The 20,650-nt window shown below is 33.3% G+C and overlaps 1 protein-coding gene and 1 long non-coding RNA gene across 4 annotated transcripts in view; one reads left to right on the forward strand and one right to left on the reverse strand.

Annotated features, from left to right (window-relative positions):
- LOC125648234 (uncharacterized) overlaps window positions 1-19,051 on the reverse strand; it is a 43,693-nt gene extending 24,642 nt beyond the window's left edge. Inside the window, exons 1-2 of one of the 3 annotated variants that reach the window (XM_056155922.1) lie at window positions 18,775-19,051; window positions 17,114-17,185 (exon numbers count right to left, since the gene is read on the reverse strand). The gene's annotated coding sequence lies outside the window, so the exon portion shown is untranslated. Of the gene's footprint in view, window positions 1-11,980; window positions 12,190-17,113; window positions 17,186-17,391; window positions 17,433-18,774 lie in introns of those variants that run through there. The other 2 variants (XM_056155935.1, XM_048875222.2) reach the window with 2 other exon arrangements.
- LOC125648267 (uncharacterized) lies at window positions 6,031-14,413 on the forward strand. Its single transcript, XR_008800472.1, has 5 exons — window positions 6,031-9,947; window positions 10,034-10,097; window positions 10,354-10,576; window positions 10,813-10,850; window positions 13,216-14,413. It is a non-coding gene; the product is annotated as an uncharacterized LOC125648267 (long non-coding RNA).
- Window positions 19,052-20,650: the final 1,599 nt, after the last annotated feature.

Genomic DNA, 20,650 nt, shown 5'->3' on the forward strand with positions numbered 1-20,650 from the left:
TTTTTGTCACACCACTGTATCTATTTATGTTATGATAAATCATATTGTATAGTTTGACATAAAAGTATATCTTAAGGTACCTCTCATTATTTATACACATAGCATACCATATATGTTACAATTATTAAGTATTTCATGACTAAAATAATTCGTATATCTCTGAATTTCAAAGAGAGCGAGAGAGTCTAAATAAACACTTAAGCCGAATTCATATCAACTGCATTTTGAATAATGAATGTTTTTCTTATTTGATGGAAGATATAATTTTTTTCAATTTAAAGAAAAGAATTATCTACAGTACCCAAACCATACAGTCTAATATTTAACCCATCCAATTTGACCCCTCCATCGTTTTCTATATACAGTCACGAAAGTAGCATTATCTAATTGGGATTATAAAATTATCAGCCTTACTTATCTATAAAAGGAATCATGTGCTATTTGTTTGAGCTAGCCTGTATATCATAAGTTCTCCAGGTCTAAAATTCAAGTGTATGCGAGATGATGGTCCCCAAGATTTTATCTGTGCTGGCAAGCATTGTCCCAATATTAACACAGTGATACCCTCAAGTCAAACTCCAAAGAGGACGGCCATAGCTAATCTGGCATTATCTGAACCTCGACAACGGAAGGTGTGCAGACACATACCAATTAATGTTTATGTACCAATATATGACAAAACAAACAGTAGCTCTGATATTTGACGGCTATCTGCATTGATAACTGTTTACTACATGAATCTCAGATACAGACAAATTCATAATTTTAATATCATCCAAGTAGTGGGACTGGTTTCTTTAGATGTGTTTATAACTTGAGAGGCAAAAGGATACTAGAACACCTTTATATTTTCTTTTGAACTTGACCATTCAAGATTATCTATGGCTAAAAAAGATATTTTCTTCAAAAGGAAGATTGGCAGTTAATACATCACATTTGAAATCACACACCCTAACCTCGATTCGATCTTGTATCAAATGGCCATTTTGTCTTTATTTGGAGAAGGTTGGTGGATGACATAAAAGAAAAGGGCAATATGCTTCTCAACATTTTGACCACCAGCACAATATGGATGAAACATTAGTTCAACCTGTACAAATCTTGTCCTGCCTTTAATGGCTCTATAATCATGCCATATAAATGCTGGACTCAGCCTGGTGTCATTGCAGTAGACAATGTATGGTCATTGCTATGAATCAGATTGCAGAGACCAGGTCTTGGAGCCAGAGCAGAGCTATTTAATGAAGACAGTTTTCTGTAGGGCAGGTAATACATAAGGAGATATATCTGTGCCTCCCTGAGGCAGACTGAATGATAATTACTGCCACATCAAATGGACAGGGCACTTCCCTACAAGAAAATTGGACCATGATTTGTTTTGTTGACAGGACTTCTTAAAATGTCTGAGGCTTGTTTTAGACATCATTTGCAAACAAGGGTGTGAATAAAAATCAGATACATCTCTTTAGGAAATGTGTAATTGAAAAAAAGGAAAAACAACAATTTTCAGAAATTTCTCATGCAAAAAGATGAAGTACTATATTGATCAAACATAGAACCAAGATTTTTTTTTACCTTCATGTTGAACTACTGCAAGATATATATCTAATTCATGCTTAACTGAAGTTCAATTTCTTTCCTTTGTAAGATCTAAGGATTGATAATGAAAAACAATTTGTCTTTAGGTTTTCCATCTATAAGCTTTATCAGATTTTAAATATTTGATTTCAAAACCGAGGATATTGTACACATAAGTGACATCTGTGAAATCTGATTGCATATTCACGAATAACACTAAAGAATATTAAAAAGATCCTACTGAAAAACAACAAGGGCATTAAAAAAATAAAATCAGATTTAGGAGTCCTATCAAGGTACAAATTTCCTTTCCAAAACTTTGGTAATGTTTGATGATTTGAGAGATTTTTTATGTAATTATCATCCCCTAACATGGAAACAAGATAATACAGGTTTTAAAGCAATGTCTGAGAGGAGGAACTTCATGCAATCTTGCGACAGAAGCACTTTGATGTGTGTTTTTTGGTGCCACTATAGATCATTCGGTATTCTCTAAGTTTGTGTAATGCATGGATCTAATGTTTTTCTCTCAAGGAAAGTCTCGGTCATTTGCCTGCACTACTTCCTCAATGGCTAATTTACAATCACTGGTGTACCTTTGAAAACATCTCTGAACGATGAAGACACAAAGTCTACTTCATTTCGTAAGATTACTATCAATGGAACCATTTCATAAACTTTCACTGTATCTTGACCTCTGACCCCTACATGAACTGCTTCCATGAAGTGTTTTACTTAAAAACAAATTGCATGTAGAAAAATAATGATACATTAAGTCTTCAATTACATAACGTGGGGAGGGGGGGGGTCTTTTGAGAAGTGGTAAATTAAGCACAATAAGCAAGGTACTTCTTCATATGGATATTATGTAGTTGCCATACATCATCGGACATCGGCCTGTCTGAATTAATATCATAAGAGCATAATTCAGAATGCCCTTAAGTGCTGGATTAACACCATGGAGAAATGTCTATTATATCGTACTACGGTTAAGGGTTTTATGCTTGCAAGACATCAAATATGGTACTCCAAATATTTCTTCACTCAAGTTCCAAACGTGCAATTCATACTCAGGGTGATCCATTTGGATTAAATATCAAAATGTTTCTGGCTGATTCAGGATTCTTGGAATGCAGAGCATGGACCTTGTGGCAATTAATCAAATTATTCATATTCTTTCTGCCCTAAAGACTAGCATTAATAGTACTATTAACAAACTAATCATCAAATCTTCATTACACTAATGAAATGCTCTGATAAGAGAACTGAATATATTATTTAGTACATGTATGATATTGCTATAGTTTGGTCTGAGAAATACAACTGGATCAGCCTTCATAATAATGAAATGAACTTAAAACAAACCATAACTTCAATGCCTGGTTCACATGCTACAATTCAATTTGAACTAAAATAATCTTCAACCCAATGCAAATTGGAATTCAGAATGTGGTCACATTCTAAATAACTGATGCAAATTGCAATGCACAATCAAAAATGGCAATGCAGTAGGTAATACCCATTAGTTCTCCTTATTGACTATTTTGTGTATTTTATGACACATTGTGTTTATTGAGCACCACTGATTATAAAATCACATTTTCTTGAATATATGGTCACCATTAAAATCATACTTTCTAAAACATTCAAATTATTTTTTTTATGTTTACATGTACCCATTCTAATGCATATTGGAATTCACATTGCTCATTTATTACTGTGTGAATAAAACGTGAATTCCAATACAATATATCAAATGCATTAACCCTCCATACAAATACAGAATTAGTCAAATTCACAAATGTACTTAAAATATGAAATTGCAGAATAATTAAGAACTTCAAATCTATGTAGTAACAATTCATGTACTCCTACAAATTTCTTGAAATTAACTAAAAGACAAATTTCTGAAATCTGATGACAAGTTGATGGCTGCCTCTAGTTCCATGGTCGATGTTCTTTCACATCTATCAAATCAAAATCCAGAGAGATGTAGGGTATGATAGACATAGTATTTATGAGCCAGTAGAACATGTATCTCCAGGCAATACATAGTCAACAGACAAGGCACTACCGTCATTGAGGGCCTCCTATATCTGGCGTGACATTTACTTCATCTTTGAGATTCTAAATGAAGTCTTCCTCTTCAGAAGTTTACCTAGATATACTACAGTGACCAACTTTATGTAAATTTCTCTTTGGTTCAAGGAGTTCATTGACCTATGACATCCTTCCATGCAATATGTAATGATCTCTTTCCAAGTTGTAACCATTGGTACTGAAATTCTAAAGGCCTGCCTATCTCTTAGCATTTAATTGAGACGCAACCATTGCTTCCCACCAACTTGATTCAATCTCCTATCAAGTGAATTCTCTTGACCAAATTTATTAGATTTAAAAGTTTGACAACCAATCGTACAAGAGGTTATGAAAAACTACCCAATTTGTCACAGCTCATATGAACTGATACATAAAAGGCTGAGGGAAACCAACATCACACTTTTGAGTAAGGTGAAATTCTCCAAATCTGACGGACAAGCTGTGTTTCTCTGTTAGTCATAGGTGTTTAAATGAACTCTGCAAACCGAGTAAAAGAGAGGGAAAATCTTAATGATGACAATTTATGGGGATCGGAATGAAAGAATTGAGACTTAGAGCCATGATTTCGTTGTTATATTCCCTAAAATCATGTCATCTGACATGAGAGAAACATGGACCTCTGACCCTTTGCCTGTCACTACCAGGAGCGAAAGCACAGTTCCGTAACTCTGTTAAATTGAATATTTTATGACAATCATTATAAATCTTGACCATTTCAGAGATTTTGATCTTCTTGTTTCTGTGCTCGTGTTACATAGATTTTCATACAAAAATAAAATTCCTCGACATCTTCCACAAGTTTCAGCTCTTTCAGAAGAACACACAGGATAATTAAGGAGGTATGCTACACCAGAGAAATTTGATGTAGATGAAAAGTGGAGGATATGTACAACAATATTTTGAAGTTGAAAATTATTATATTTACTTTGTTTTGTCAAAAAATACAGTTTTAATAGAAGGTAATCAGAAAAAAATCTAAAACCCCTGCTGGACTCGAACCTGCGACCTACAGTTCAGTAGTCAGTATTCTAACCTACTGAGCTACTCGGCTAGTTATTTAAATGGAAAAGGAAAAGTCTAATATTGCTGATATCGATTTTTTCATCCATGTTTTTAAAGGAAGTCATCCATTATGACGATGTAGAGTACTACCTTAATTTGTTTAACCTGAATTTCAAAAATATATACACTGCTTACAAAATCTTGTATATTGATAATTTTGGTTTCAAATTTCAAACATAAGGAAATACGTACATCTATACTGTCACTATTAAAAAAATTGTGTTACAGAAGACGAGGGAGGGACTGAGGATCAATAACGTTTCATTGGCATTTTTCCTTTTTTTCTATTGGTCAATATTGTCACCCACATGCGATCGCATTATACATGCAACTTTAGACCTTTTCTTCAGGATAAATTTGAAACTACCAACTGTTGCAGGAACACAGAAAAGAGAATCAATTGCCTATCCAGAAAACCATTATGATCAAATGCTGCTCTGCTAACACATGTTACACAGTGTTGTCTAAGTCATATATTGAATTTTGTTTCCAGATATCAACAATTAGCAGATATTTCATTTTGAGTAATTATATTCTTACCTTACGTTGTAATTAAATTATTCAATTAGTTCTTTTAGTTTGTTCCTACTAATTCATCATTTTCTGGTACTTTGGTATATCATACTGTAAAATATATCCTACATTAACTTAACTAAAAATATTCAAAGACCCCGATTTATCAAATAGTAATTCAAATAATTCTGAGTCCATTATACACATTAATGCATTATATTAATATATGTTTTAATATAGATAATAAACAAAAATTAAGCATGAAAATTACAACATGATTTTAAAATGAATAATGTCCATGTTTGAAAAAATACATAAACTTTGGGTATTTTCAAAGTTTAGTAAAAAGGCTTGAAAAAACCTCGTGAAGTTTTTAGGCAATCTACTTAAAATTGTAGGCAGATATAAAAAAGTACAAAAAAGGCAAATTTCCATGGAAAAAAAATCAACTCTATAAAATGTCAAATTGCGGTATGACTCCGGTAATGCATAAATCGATAGTATCTTCTGTACATAAAATAGGCTTTGGAAACAGCTTAGTTTGAAATATTACTGAGTCTCTGTTCGGCACCAGATGTTGCAATGTGAACTGCCGATATATTCCCTTCATAAGGAATCATATCGAATTTCTGTGTGAAGCACAAACAAAAAACAGGAAAACAGCCAATAATCCAATTACCACTTTTGCACAAATGTACATGCAATATTCATTATCAGAAAATGTATCAAGCATACTCTCTCTCTCTCTCTTTCTCTCTCTCTCTTTCTCTCTCTCTCTCAAATAAAATAACTCCTGATAATGAGTCGCATTTCCCTAATTTCCTTTGAATTAATTTAAAACAGAAACAATATTATTTTCGACTGACATGCACGCACCAGATTCTGTTAAACAGTAGATCACAATCTGACCACTGTGTTCTAATTGTTGTTAGCAGTGACACTTAACATCCACATTGTTCCCCTCTCTTCGATATTTTATAGCAAAATGACAGGTAGATCCATCAAAAAACAATATTTCTGAATCATTATTAATCACAATGTTTTCAACTCTTAGTTCCTGATTTCTTTTTTAAAATCATTAGATAAAGAGAATTTTTTCAACTGATGTCAGACTGTTTTCTTAATTCATCCAATTATGTTTCCAAAGATGTTCATTTCATACATTCAAAACAAGGTTATCTAATGAAAAATAAGACTTAAGAAATTTACTTCAATTTTGAAAACATTGTTTTGTCTTTGTTAATTACTCAACAGACAAAAAACCTCAATCGCTTCCTATCTAAAATAAAACATGTCATAATTAATTTAACCCAAGTGACAAAAAATATGGAAAACTCCATAATTTATTCTTTAGAATACTCCAAGTCCATTATTTCAAAGAAAACGAATCAAAAATGCATTCAATTTATGTGGAACTTGACTGAAAATATGGACTTATTATCATACAAGCCAGATCATGAATTTCAGCTTAAGATGTCTGCAAGAGAAATTTATAAAACAATTAAGTACTCTTCAAAATGAAGTTTGTGAGAACAGCACACATTGGAACTCTTGGGAGTTCTTTATAGCAGTACTGAGGGCGTAGTGGACCGTATATTTCTAAATTATCCTTAAAGTCAAATGTTAAGACTTGGGAATCATAAAACATCCTCAAGTATCATTCAGAAAATTCAAAATGTTCCATTTTTACAGTTTGGTGCTAAGTTGGGAAGGTATCCCCAGTAATAAACTGGTCACAAATAAAATTTAGCAAATTGTGCCACTGCTAGTCAGGATCTTGATAAGAAGATGGCCAAGAGCACTTTGGTGGTAACTTTGGATAGTATGCAATTTTATATCTAGAAACCAGGTATAAAGCCCTGTGTGTGTGTGTAATAAATTCCTTGATATACCAGAATTACTGCAGGACAGAGGGCAATAAAGTAAAAATGAAAAATAATACAATAGCTTAGGCCCAGTAAGAACTGACAGAAAATCTGAATTATTGTGCTACAAGATTGGCATCAATTTCAGGGTCACAATGACGGCAAGTTAAACCCATGATCCAACGCATTCAAAATTTATCCATCATCATGATGACCTATCAATCAAGACCCTCAAAGACAAAGAATAAGACAAAATAGGTAACAATCGATGAATTATATGTACTTCATTCTTTTTCTGGGCTTTATTGATGCCACCAAATTTGGAACGAAAAAAGGAAAATACTTAATGATCCTAGAATGAAATTTCTTAAAAAACAGAGCACAATATGATTCACTATACATAGAATTTTTTCAAACAACTTTGTCTTTAAACCACATAGGGGTTTCTCTTGTGTCTGACAATTGTTCAAACGTCTATAAAGGTAATTAATGCTCAGACAAATAGGATGTTATTTACATAATCTTTTTTTTCTCTAACTCTCTGACTCTTTTTGTTTTTTTTACAGGAAAAATTTCTTAATAAATGACAATGATAATTTTATTACTTTCAACTCATAAAAACTGGATACATTATATGGATCAGCACACAATTTAGTTTCCATTTCAAATTTTTTGAATAATGCCATATAGTATTTCATTAAATTTCTGAAATTTCTTCCAAATGCTGGTGGGTTTTTTTATCTCTAAAACTTCCTACACTAGATCCCTTATGACTGTGCAGATATTGTCTCATCCAAGAGAAGCACTTGAAATTCAAGTTTCTTTCACCTCGAAATCTGATTACCATATACACGCAACCTGGCACCCACAGAACTTCTTTATAGGTTACCATTTGTAGCACAGAATGTGAAGTCTCACCCCACTGCACAAATTCTACCTCCAGCTTGTCATAGTTGGATCCATTTCCAACTTTTTCATACTTCTCTGATGGCCCACAAAAAGGGTTCTGTTGATTATAGGAATCTGGCATGAAATAGCACATTCAAAATGATGCATTATTTTTTTTATTATTATTTTTTTTTTGTTCTTTTCAGATTGTACAAGTACCTATACATGCATGGAAAGAAAGGGTAAAATTTTGCTTCCAGGAAGACAATTTCTCTCTCTGTTCCATGTGTTATTTTTTTTTTTTTTTACATTTGACAAATATGCCTTAAAGGAGGGAAAAGATTTAAGAACCGAACAATGTCAACTGATTTTTTTAGTGATAACATTCATGGTGTAGTAGACAAAAATATTTTGGAGTACACATAAAAGATAAAACTTAACTTTATGTTGGATTTCCAACACAAAAAATTACCTCAGTTAAGTAAAATTCTGTTTCCTTATTTTCAGAAAAATTGTGCATTACGAAAATCTGTTTCATCTTTTCATTTTATTTTAGCAACTGTATGTACATCCACCTAACAGAAAGTGCTCTGATCCAATTACAAACATAAGTATCGTCCCATAAATTTCCTTTCAAAAAAGATATCTTTACAAGGGGTTGGAGAACACTAAATACACACTGTCCAGAGAATATTCATTTGCAGATTGCTCATGTAATATACTAGATTTCACTAATACATTTCCAATAAATTGTGTTAATTTCATTTAAAGCAGGCACATTTTGTAAAACTGAATTCATATTACAAATTTTACAGATTCAAAGATGCTATCATTTTAACATTTTCCAGACACAACGAAAACTCTGATATGGAGGAAAAGAATTGGTGACATGATAATTGCCCTGATTAGGGACATACAAGGATGTAGCGTAATGGCAGATTTACTGATTGAGTACTCATCGTCAGGGAATCATTGTCACAAGGAAATGATTTCTCAATGAGGAAAGTACAGTATCATAAGCAGATATAGGAGACATTTTCTTCATCACAATATCTAAAATAGATACGGCTTGCAAGAGATTTTCCATGACAAGCATAGGAAAAGAAGAAAATTGTTTCCCGATCAAATCTGTCACAAATGCTGCAAAATCAACAAAAAAAAAAAAAAAAAAAACAAGGAACAATTATCAAAAGATATTTTATCATAATTTTACTTTGTCAAACACGGAATGAAATAACTGAAATAAGAAGTTCAATCAAGTTTACCCAGACAAAGTAATCTGATGGTCAATAATAGGGAGGTGGGTTCGGCAGTGAATCTTCGGTCCCTAGCTACTGCAGTGATTTCTGATCAGAGTGGATCTTCTCTTGTCTTTTGAGAAGCAAAGGAACCAAGATATGTCATCGATAAGAATTCTCTAAAAATATTGCAAGAGCTTCCACCTTTCATAATCAAACAATCACTACCAACAATTTGTTGAAAAGGAATTCCTAAGTGCTTTGTGTGTGCAAGATACTTATAATGAAAGAGCTAAAACATGATAAAATGTTACTGAAGAACTAAAAGGGGGTTAACTCTTATATTTCCCTCCATCAACTCATTTTTTTTTTTACATGTGTTTGTGGATTAAATACTCATTAAAGAAAACAAAAGAACCCATAATGTTCAAATACAAGTTCTGAAAGAACAGATTTTAGTGTAATTAACAAGAATTTTTTCTTTGCCAGATTTCAAAGCTGTCCAATATCTATTGCAGGAAAACACGGCATCATACTTCCTCTCCATAGCATCAGCAAATCAGCAGATTCAGTGACCGAAACTCATACAAGCCCCAAACGAATGGTTTTTATTGACTTCAAGAATGAAATCTTTGAGAGCTCTTGCCAGAATCATAATTCTTTAATGGAACTCATTTGCTTTTTTGAAAAGAAAGAGATATTGGTTCGTTAAACAGACTGTTTCCGTCAAAAGCAACATTGCATCCTGATTACAATAAATTATGATACCTCATAATTTTCAAATTTCAGATTCTGATTCCAGTTTTTAAAAACCAAACAGACAGACACTTGCATTATTACAAAGAAAGTGCAGGTAAAATCTGAGATCATGAAAGCCACAGCAAAAAGCTATAATAAACAGTCATCTTTCAAATTATCATAATGAAACATAAAAATTATGAAAAATCTTTGCAAATTTTGATCAAGAGACTGTAAATACCAGAATTAGGAAAGCAATATTTTAAAGTATATTATCTTTGGGAGTGTCTGGTGCCTACTAGTATGTAATCCTTTAACAAACATCAAAATCATAAAGCACAATGATTTTAATTTCAAAATGTCATTTTCAGCAAGTTTGCTTTCCATGCAAAAATTTCAGTCAACTCTTTTTAATGGAAAAACATACAGTCAACCAAAGGAATCATGCCTCGGAATACAGGACTAGTTCTGTAGAAATGATCTTCTTCCAAAAACTTATTTTCAAAACAGATTACAAAGACCTGGCAGGATTTAATCTGACAATGTTATCTAAATTTTCATGAAATTGTTCCAAAAACACAAAAGTTCCTTAAGGTAAGTCTTGAACACACATGCCATTTCCTTATCCCTTTCACCTGTTGATAAGCAGGTGCCCAAGGGAAGTAACTCAGACTGTTATGACATGTCTCTGTTCCTTAAATTGATAAGAAAACACTCATCCATGAATATCATTAAATGTTTTGAACATTTTAAAAATTATCAACACTTTCTAAGATCAAACAAATTCTCAAAAAAATTAACTTTATATACAATTTTTGTTCTTTCAACAGATTACTACCAAGAGTATTTTTAAGATCATGAGCCAAAGGTAAATTTTGCAGATTTTATTTAGTTTACTGATTTGCAATAAAAAGTGTGAAGAAAGTTAAAGTGTTAAAAATTATCAGTTTCACCTTTATAAAATTTAACTGTGGTATTTCTTGGTTGAAAGTCACACAGGAGTTTTCAGAACTACAATGACCACAAGACTTATTAAAGAGCATGGAATATATGTTACAGGCAGACACAAAGCCCTTAATTAGCCCTCAGTACCTGTTGTATTGGAATCCACTCTTGTCTGAGGTATTCATGAATTACCAAATCTCTCAGGAGAAAATCTAATTAAGATTCAGAACAGACTTTCTGGCATCAAGTACAAGAACTGGACATGATCTTGCATCAAGTTTCAAATTTGTGATCACAGAGTGTGAATGAATTGGAATAAATTAAAGCCTTTCTCCCAGACCTGGGTAACCAACAATGAAGCCAATTTCAAAAAGACCTGAATTTATAAGATGGATTTTAAGTTTCACTTCTTTCTTTTTTTCTTTTTAAATTTCAATTGAGAGAAACATATTAACAGGGCATATATATGGCATTTGTTGTCAATTCACTATCCTAATATTCTATGTAAAAGCTATATAGATATAGGGATTAGTGCACAGATTTACCCATCTTTATGTGTGAAATCCATTTAAACTTAATCAATGGTGATGTTACACTTCATTTTCCCTGCTTCCTATCACTTAACACTGTGAGCAGAGTATAGACCAATGACTACTAAATAATAATTAAGATCAGGTGTTGTGAACATTACTTTTAAGCAGCTGAATCTTCTCATTAATTAAAACAATACATATTATCAAGTTTATTTTGTTCTTCAACTAGAACTAGCAGTGCCACTACAGGAGCTTTAACAATTTTGGATTATTTTTTTTCAATTTCATGACACTATAAAGTAATTTTTAATAATTCCTCGTCAGTACCAAGTACATTTTAAAATACCCATTATTAACACTGAACTCATCAAAATATCATCTCTGTAACACTGAATGACAGAAAAATCTCCACTAACATGTTCCTAAAATTTTACAAATCTTTCAATAAAGTAATCAATTCTTAATCATATAAAACAAAATTAACTAATTTTCCCCAAGTAGATGAAGAGATATCGCCTACCATAATCAGGAAATCAGCTGAATCTCCCGTCCCCCTACTTGTATCTATGATAAGTCAAGAATCTGGTTCTCACTGTGACACATTTCCTCTTTATCCGTCTCTCTAATCTTATCTTCCTCTGTCCAACATCCAAAGACCAAACTCAAGTCCTAGAGAAGTCTAGGCTTGAACACCATGGAAAACACGCCCCTCCCCCAAAAACTTAGCATAAACTGATAATGCCCAAAGTGCTTGAGCTTAAAATCTTGATAAATTAGTGCTGAATTTTGGCTTTGTCTCTGTTCTGAATTTATACATAATGGTTTTGTAAAAATGGTTTTGAAGGTTCAGTAAAAGCATTCATAACTGCATTTATAGGTAAGTAGTGCTTGCATTACTGCACTTACAATAATCAAAAGACTATCTTACAATACGAGTCAAGTGCCTCTTCTATATTTACCTTTTATCATTGCTATATGTCATGATAGAAAACCCCACATTTCCAAGATGTATTTTTCAAAAAAAAACTTTAGTGGAAAATTTCTGGAAATATGGAACAATTGATCAATATTCAACATACACTCCCCATTACTGTTGACATGCAAAATAAGCACGGAGTGTTCTTCATTTCCTGATTCAATTATTATACTTATAAGTACAACCAACCATCTCACAAACAGTCTCAATTCTTAAGATATATATTCAATTCTGAAGATGCTCATGTTCTATATAATGAACTTTAAGGTTTTTATTACTCAGTGTTATATACATTTTTACTTGTAAAACTTTCTTTTCCTGGATTATTCAATATTAAACTTAAAACCTTTGATATTGACTGGCTCTTGGTCAAAGAATCAGCTACACAAACTACTTACACATACTGTTAAATTATAACATGGAAAAAACTACCGGGGGGGGGGGGGGGGGACATAAAGTAGGACTTTGGATATTTCTTTTTAGAAAGAATTCACTACATGCAGAGACTGTATACTGCATTTAAAATGTACAAAAAAATTGCATGTTGGTTTTCTTTCTTCACATGTATTTGGTGGTTTTTGTAATTTTTGTCTGTTTCTGTTTTTCAATTTCTTTGTTAACTTGCCCTTTGCATAAGTTATCAAGATGATGGGACACAAGAAACACTAAGGTAATGTACGAAATTTTCAAAAGAAAATTAGAATTTTTTTTTTTAATTCACACCAATTATGATTGGATGATGCAGTATAATTACTATATTCTTTTATACTTGAAACTAGATATTTGGAACAAAGGGCACAAGATAAACAAGAGATGAGCTGCACCCAGAACAACGAGAGCAAGAAGAGAGAAGTCGACGGACTTGACATCAGTGTTGTAGGTTTTCCTGTGTGTAATGCACCCCTGAATCACTTCGCACTGACGACAACAGACAGCCGCACGTCCAAACGCTTCCTTTACAAGAAGCAGGATGCCGTTTGGCTTGGAGTTTCCTGTTTTTGTAAGGCACTTGAAAATTTCCAAGTGTCACCGACAGCGAGATTATAATAATGCCTTGTAAACTGATAATCACGAGTCTGAGATTTGTCATCCTCGCATCCTTGTACTAATTCTCTGGACACACACGGCTTTAGTTCAAGATTTCTAAGGCCTCCTTTGTCGAAGCATGACCTTTAAGAGTTGGTCAAAAGGAAAAAAGAGACAATTTTTAAGATTCATGGCAAATGAAAGGAAAAAGCTTGTAAATTTTTCTGCTTCGCTGAATTTTACATTTTGTTTGCAAAACTGCAAAACAAACTTATCAATTGCATATATTCTGTTTGTTTTACAAATGACTTATGCATACTTCCTGCCTCATAGGAAATACTTTTCCCTGATTAAAATACAAATAATGCCTTATTATCATTTGATCTGTACAAAGGGGCACAACTCTTCAGCTAAACATTGAAATTTGTGATGATGTTTAATGCATAGATGTACTACACTGCACATACACAGAATCTGAAATTATCTTGATATTTCTCTACATGACTTTGGAACAATCTGGAAACATAATACATTTTATCATCATCCTTGACATTTACCACAGGCACTAAGCTTCTACTGTGTGAATTAATGAGAGATTTCATAACTTTCTTACAAGTAACATTATTTGACACCGAAAGGATGCTGATGTCAGGAAATATACCACAGCTTAGTACATGCACATTGCACACAAACATTTCCTTGGGCATCCTTTTCATTTGCATTGTAAGAGCAAGTACCTCTTGAACATTTACATGATGCTAATTTTGATCCCAAATTTTAGCAATGTAAAAAAAATCATCATTGATATTACCTTTTCAATATAATACCATATATACAATTTGTGTACTTACAAATCATTAAAACTGCCAGTGTATCTGCATATGATATGCATGCATATGGAAAATCTGCTAATCAGAACTTTAAAGTGGAGAATAAAAGTTTTTCACATGCAAATAGTTATTTATTTCAGGGGTAAATGGCAAGGGGAACTCTTTTAGTCAATATAAACAATATTCAACATCTAAACCAACAATAACTTGAAAAAGATCTTTATCAACAAGGAGTAGTCCTGAGAACTATTAGAGTGTATTGAAGAAAAAAGAACATTATCATTAAAACACAAAGATAGCATACTGAAGCCCTTGCAATGAATGTTCTAGAAGATACATCAATCAACACAAGACTTCAGTTACGGTAGATTCCTTTTTTTACGCAAATACTTAATATGGCGAAATGACTCGTATACGTCAAATCGCTTGCACATGAATTCGCATGTCATCTGTCAATCAAGAGTACTTGCGTGTATTTTAGCACCAAAAGATTAAAAGTGAGTAATTTCATTTCGCAAGTGATGCCTCTCGCAAAATTACGCAATAATAAATTTCTCGCGTATATTTGGGAATCTACAGTACTTTGCTTATGATATACCCACAAGTCAATGCAGGATCAGTCAATTATCTTCTTGTACAAACTCTCTCCACTATTATGTCACAACTTGATTTCAAGTATGCACGATCCTTACATTTCATTGTGCCATCCAGGCAAGATGGGTCAATATGTAAATTATAGTGAGTGCAGTGAGCTCTATAAAGAATTAAGATTATCACTGAGAAAATTTGACTTTACAAATACATCCAATAAATTTTTAGACATTAAAAAAGACTCCCATAATCCTAACGACTGATCTATTTGAACTTGTTAAGTCACATGTTATTGACCCGAGATTATGAACTTAGATGCATTTTCTCAATTTCATCCTAGTTCTGTGATCCAACACATGTGCACAATGCAGACTCACTGACTGTGCTACATTAGTACAACAAAATGCAATATTGATCATAGCCAGGGCAAGACAATAGATATAATGTCACAGTCTATAATCATTATGACATCATAATACAACTGATGCAGTGGCAGATCTAAATGAGAAAACTGTTTTTATGCATCTAAAAATATTTACATTTTCAATGTTTTTGCCTTTGATATCTGATAGCCATTTTCTCATGAAAGCATTGCAGTTTTGTGAACAATACATAGTCATATGAATCTTGTTAAATATATCAAAGCAATATTAGCTCTAAATCTGAAAATTGGATTCTATTGTAAAGATGTGCTATAATTGTGATATTTTGCATTGTAACATTAACCACAATCATTAACAAAATCAAAACCAAGTTTAAGATTTTATCAACATAAAGATTTTGGTTCTATTGAATATGGAAATAAATTTTGTAAGGGAAGACAATATAATGTAATTTTGCTTCATAATCAGAGCATCTGAATGGGTTTTCTGACACTAATATTAATAAGGAAAGTTTATAAACCTTAATGTTTTCTGTCAATAAAATAGTAAATCACAATTTTACAACAAAATTTTCCAACATCAAAATTACAGCTATTATTACTTTAAGTCTATATATTCCAACCGAAATGAAATGTATTTCAATTTTGAAAATAAATGAGGGCATGATGCCAACATACTTTTCTCGAAAAAATTCATATTTTCTTTATATAATACATGTAATCCATTTTTCATACTTTAGATTATAAGGAATGAAAGTAATTTCTACTCATTCAATACCATGTAAAGTATGCTGCGACAGTTTACACTCTTTTATAATGCGTAAACTGCCCCAACTTACCCTATATCCTATAAAGTAAGTAAAAATGACTTTCGTGTGTTAGACGTAACTCGAAATCAAATGATCACGATCAGATTACTCATAGGCTAAATTGAATGGATCTTATTAGTAATGTATTGTTACTAATAAAAAAAACAGGAGGAGAGGGGGTTTAACCCATAACAAATTTACTTCCAAACAAGATGTGTTTTTGAAACACAAATGCGCCCCCCCCCCCCCCCCCCCCCCCCCCCCCCCCCCCCCCCACCCCCGATAATGGCCAATTCCAAAGATGGCCAAGGTCACAAGAACAAGTAGAACGATCTTGTCACAAGAAATGCTCATGTGAAATATGACAGCTCTAATATTTACCATTTAGAAGTTATGACCAATGTCAATTTTTTTAAAAAGTAGGTCGTCAATTTTTTTTAAAGTAGGTCAAATGCCAAGGTCAAAAGGTTTAGTACCCACAGAAAGGTCTTGTCACAAGGAATACTCATGTGAAATATCAAAGCTCTAGCACTTACTGTTCAAAAGTTATTAGCAAGGTTAAAGTTTCAGACAGAATGACAGAATTACAGATGTAGGACTTGTAAAAACAAAATGCTCCCCCCCCCCCCCCCCCCATCTTCGACCTTGGGGGCATAAAAAGATAACATATTCATAATATATATATTGCTCATCTGTCATCATTTTTGATAGCCAAGAGTATAATGGTCCACTTCTGTCCCTCTATGAAGAGGAGAGAAGCGTATTGTTACCCTTGGTTCGTGAAGAATATTTGTCCAAGATTGATCAAGGCTTTCCTATATAAACCTCAAGTTTGGACTGTTTGGTCCATGTTGGATTTATTATTTTGTGAGTTGGAGATGGACACACCCAAACCCCAACTATCTACTCGCTACTAAAATGAAAAATTTAGTTGCAGCAAATCCAAAAAAAAATTTAAAAGATGACCTGAGGAACAAAAAACCATTTTGATCTGCTTCATTTACGTATGTGTACCATGTATGCTCAGTTTCTGACTTACCGTTTTACAGTTCAGGGCCACAATCAAGTCATGTGCTCAACAGTACTGCTCTGTAGCTATTTCATCATGGGCCTGAAAATGCACATATATCATGATATAGATATTGGTATTCTTGAAGATTCAAATTCAGACTGCTTGTTTCACCTTGTTTATGAAATACATCTTTAGCAACTTTGTTTACAGTTTTTGTACTTTAAATTATTCTAAAGGACCCCCTCTGCTGTATTTACATGTATTTGTAAAAAAAAAAAAAAAAAAAAAAAAAAAAACTTTTTCACCAAGTTTTGTTGATATGGACTGTGTAGTTCTTTGAAAATAAATAAAACATTTAGAAATTTCAGGTGCACAATCACCAGACTATACAATGGTGAATAACAGTCAAAGAGAAGGCTTCCAATTTAATGAAGCATTATCTTTCAAAACAAAGGGGGAAAAAACATATGTTACAATTCATTTAGAATTTCTAATTTTTTTCAGATTTGTCATAAAATACCCAATATACACACTGTAAATTGGTAATATGATCCATTGTGCAACAGTCTAAATTTACTCAACATGGACAACAGCTGCAATGGACATTAAATTGGAAATACGACAACACTCTGGACTTCATTGTATTTGACCAATATTTCAAATCAAATAGATGCAAAATAATGATAGGCAAACAAACGGATTGAGTCATTAGACAACAAATTTGAACAATTCTTGAAAACTTCCGAAATACATGCCAAAAACCTACTAAAACATATCAGAATAATCAATATGTGTACCAAACTAGCTTTATACAGCTTTGTTCCATATTGATTCTATAATCTAATGCATAGTGCTGTGTGCAACAGGTGCTCCCACAATGCAAACTCGGAACTATTATTAAGAAATACTGCTGTCTACAGAAATGGGACATTTCTAGGTAAAGCCTCCCACTTTGTCACATAATAACACATAAATATAAATGGCCAGCCTGTCCTGTCATAAAAGCTCTACCTGAACTAATACCTGGTCAGGGATTCCATATATTACCTTTGTGGCCATTTTCTTCATTTTCTTCTATCTGTTCTTATATATACACCCTCTATTTAAAAATCTCTGTATTTCCAACACTGAAAGATAAGCCCTTAAAAGTTGGCTGATTAAACAACTCATTCCTGCCCAAATTTAAATGGCACTACCTTCTGCTAATTCAAAGAGTTGCCAACAAGGTGATACATCGTACCAAATTATACCTCCTCCATGACAATCCCAAATTCTACACGTACCTGTTTTATTACCTTCCTTACAGAACCGCGGAAAACAATCATAAAAAGTTATATAAATAGAATTTCTGCAATAAATCTTTTGCGATAATTGAACTTGCAGAGAATGGGTGCCAACGTTTAAAATTTCGACTGCATTCCATATTTAGGCATAAATATCACATGTATGGAAATATTGTGTGGTTGGTGTTAGCCCCGAGTGTTCCTAACAGGAAATGTGTATTTACAACAGAAAACAGGCCAACCGATGTGGAAATACTCTCAGTTACTACAAACCTGAATAGGATGCTCGCTCAACTATGAACTTTGAAAAGTCCCAGCGCTTTTACCCGTGTGATAAGATATTGACTTTTCACTGTCAATGTTGACGAATATTCCGAACTTTGGTCAATTAGAGAACTTACTTACCAAGTTGCTTGATGTTCTTATGTCAAAATTTCGTCTTCCTGTGATCTACGTCGGCTCGATGTCGTACGTGATACTACTGGTATAAATCGGTGACGAATCGGATTTTCTGCTACAGGCGAAATTCCTTCTCTGCGTTGTAAAACCTTGATAAATCGTTGGTTTGCTGACGATAGAGGGCGCGATTTCTTTCAGAAATAAATTCAACCAAAAATGGTAAACTCTGACAAAACTTTCCAAACTGTGTAAATAGGCTACCAAATGTTCAGAAATACGCCTGCCAGTGTCACACTGGTTCTTGCTTAAACATTGGCACCAATTACAGAATTAAGCCGGCAAACAATTACTCAGCACGGCTCTAGCGACATACTGTTAGTTAGCTGGTTAGGATAATTAGGGGAATAATTTTGGAGTTAAGCAAGATATTCCTGAATAATAGTCCAAATGTGTCATTTTGAAACGACTCAAACAATGTCTGTACATTCTGTAAACTCATGAATGAACTGTTAATTCGATATAATCAGATTCAGTGATTTGGAATTGCCCGCTTCAAAACTCTCTAGATAGACATCTTTCTCTATCAAGATTCTCACCGCAAATTATATAACAGAAAGACGTTCTTATAATGTCAACACAATGTTTTCCGATATTCATTAGCGATCTATGATTTACAGTACATCCCCCCCCCCCCCCCCCCCCCCCGAGATTTGTCAAAAGATTAGGTCCTAGGGTTCCCACCCGAAATGAGGTGTTACCTTTTTTTCTGGCTCGCTTTCGCTTGCCAACTTCATAAAAACTTTTAATAAGAGAATTAAGGACCCGGGGCCTCCATCTGCAATCTGGCTAAGTAAACAGACCTATATTGTAAATATATATATTTTCTTCTTCTGTATTTGGTCTTTTGATTGTCACCTTTTTCTTCTTTTCTTAAGCTTGTATGCCCGACAGGGCCCAAATTGGATTTGTAAATAAATATAATAGGTCTATATTTTATAGTAAGAATGCTCCATCAATATTTTATTATATTTTAATAGTAGAGTTGAACAAATGATAATATTACTTATGATGAAAATGAAATAACTAAATATTATTCATACTTGTTTCAGAATTACTGAATAAGGAAAAGTCATTATGAAATAATATTTGATAATAATTACGTAACTCATTCAGTGTACACGGTTAGGCCGTAGAACCCTCACTACTCAATGGCTTTGAGTGCCGAGTAAAGGTCTAAATTTGAAGCCCTACGTTGACATCGGCGCTGTCTCCATAAGTGAGCAATTCTTGATTGAGACGTTCGTTAAACTCCAAATAAATAAATATGTCCCGTGTGACATCTATACATGTATGTATTTCAACAGTGTCACCGCTGCCTAGCTATGGGAAGCTTGCCTAATAAGATGCAATTTAACTCGTTTATATTTGACCAAATTCATGGTTTATATTATGATTGGAAGGGGTATCTTATACTGGACAGTGGTGCATGTATTTGCTTCAAAATTTGAGGCTATGGTTGTAATTCAAATATTAGCTAGTCCCATGATTAATTGTGTGCTGTTTAATGAATGTCAATCACATGGAGACGTCACCGGTGGAGGTGGAAGAGCTAGCTTCAAAGGAGCTCTACTCGGCTAGCTCGGTACTCAGAGTCATTGACCAGTGACACCAATAATTCTTGGCAGTTGCATCTCTGAGAGATATAAATACATAATAAAATATAAAAATCAAAAAATTAAACACGTACATACAACAACAACAACAAATCAATAAGAGGCCCATGGGCCCATCACCTGAGTTACCTTGGCCCATATTTAAAGATTTCCCCATTATATTCGCATGTAAAACTTTGATCCCTATTGTGGCCTCTACCTATCCCGGG

This window comes from Ostrea edulis, chromosome 1, assembly GCF_947568905.1.
Source record: "Ostrea edulis chromosome 1, xbOstEdul1.1, whole genome shotgun sequence".
In the NCBI taxonomy this organism is placed as follows: Eukaryota; Metazoa; Mollusca; class Bivalvia; order Ostreida; family Ostreidae; genus Ostrea; species Ostrea edulis.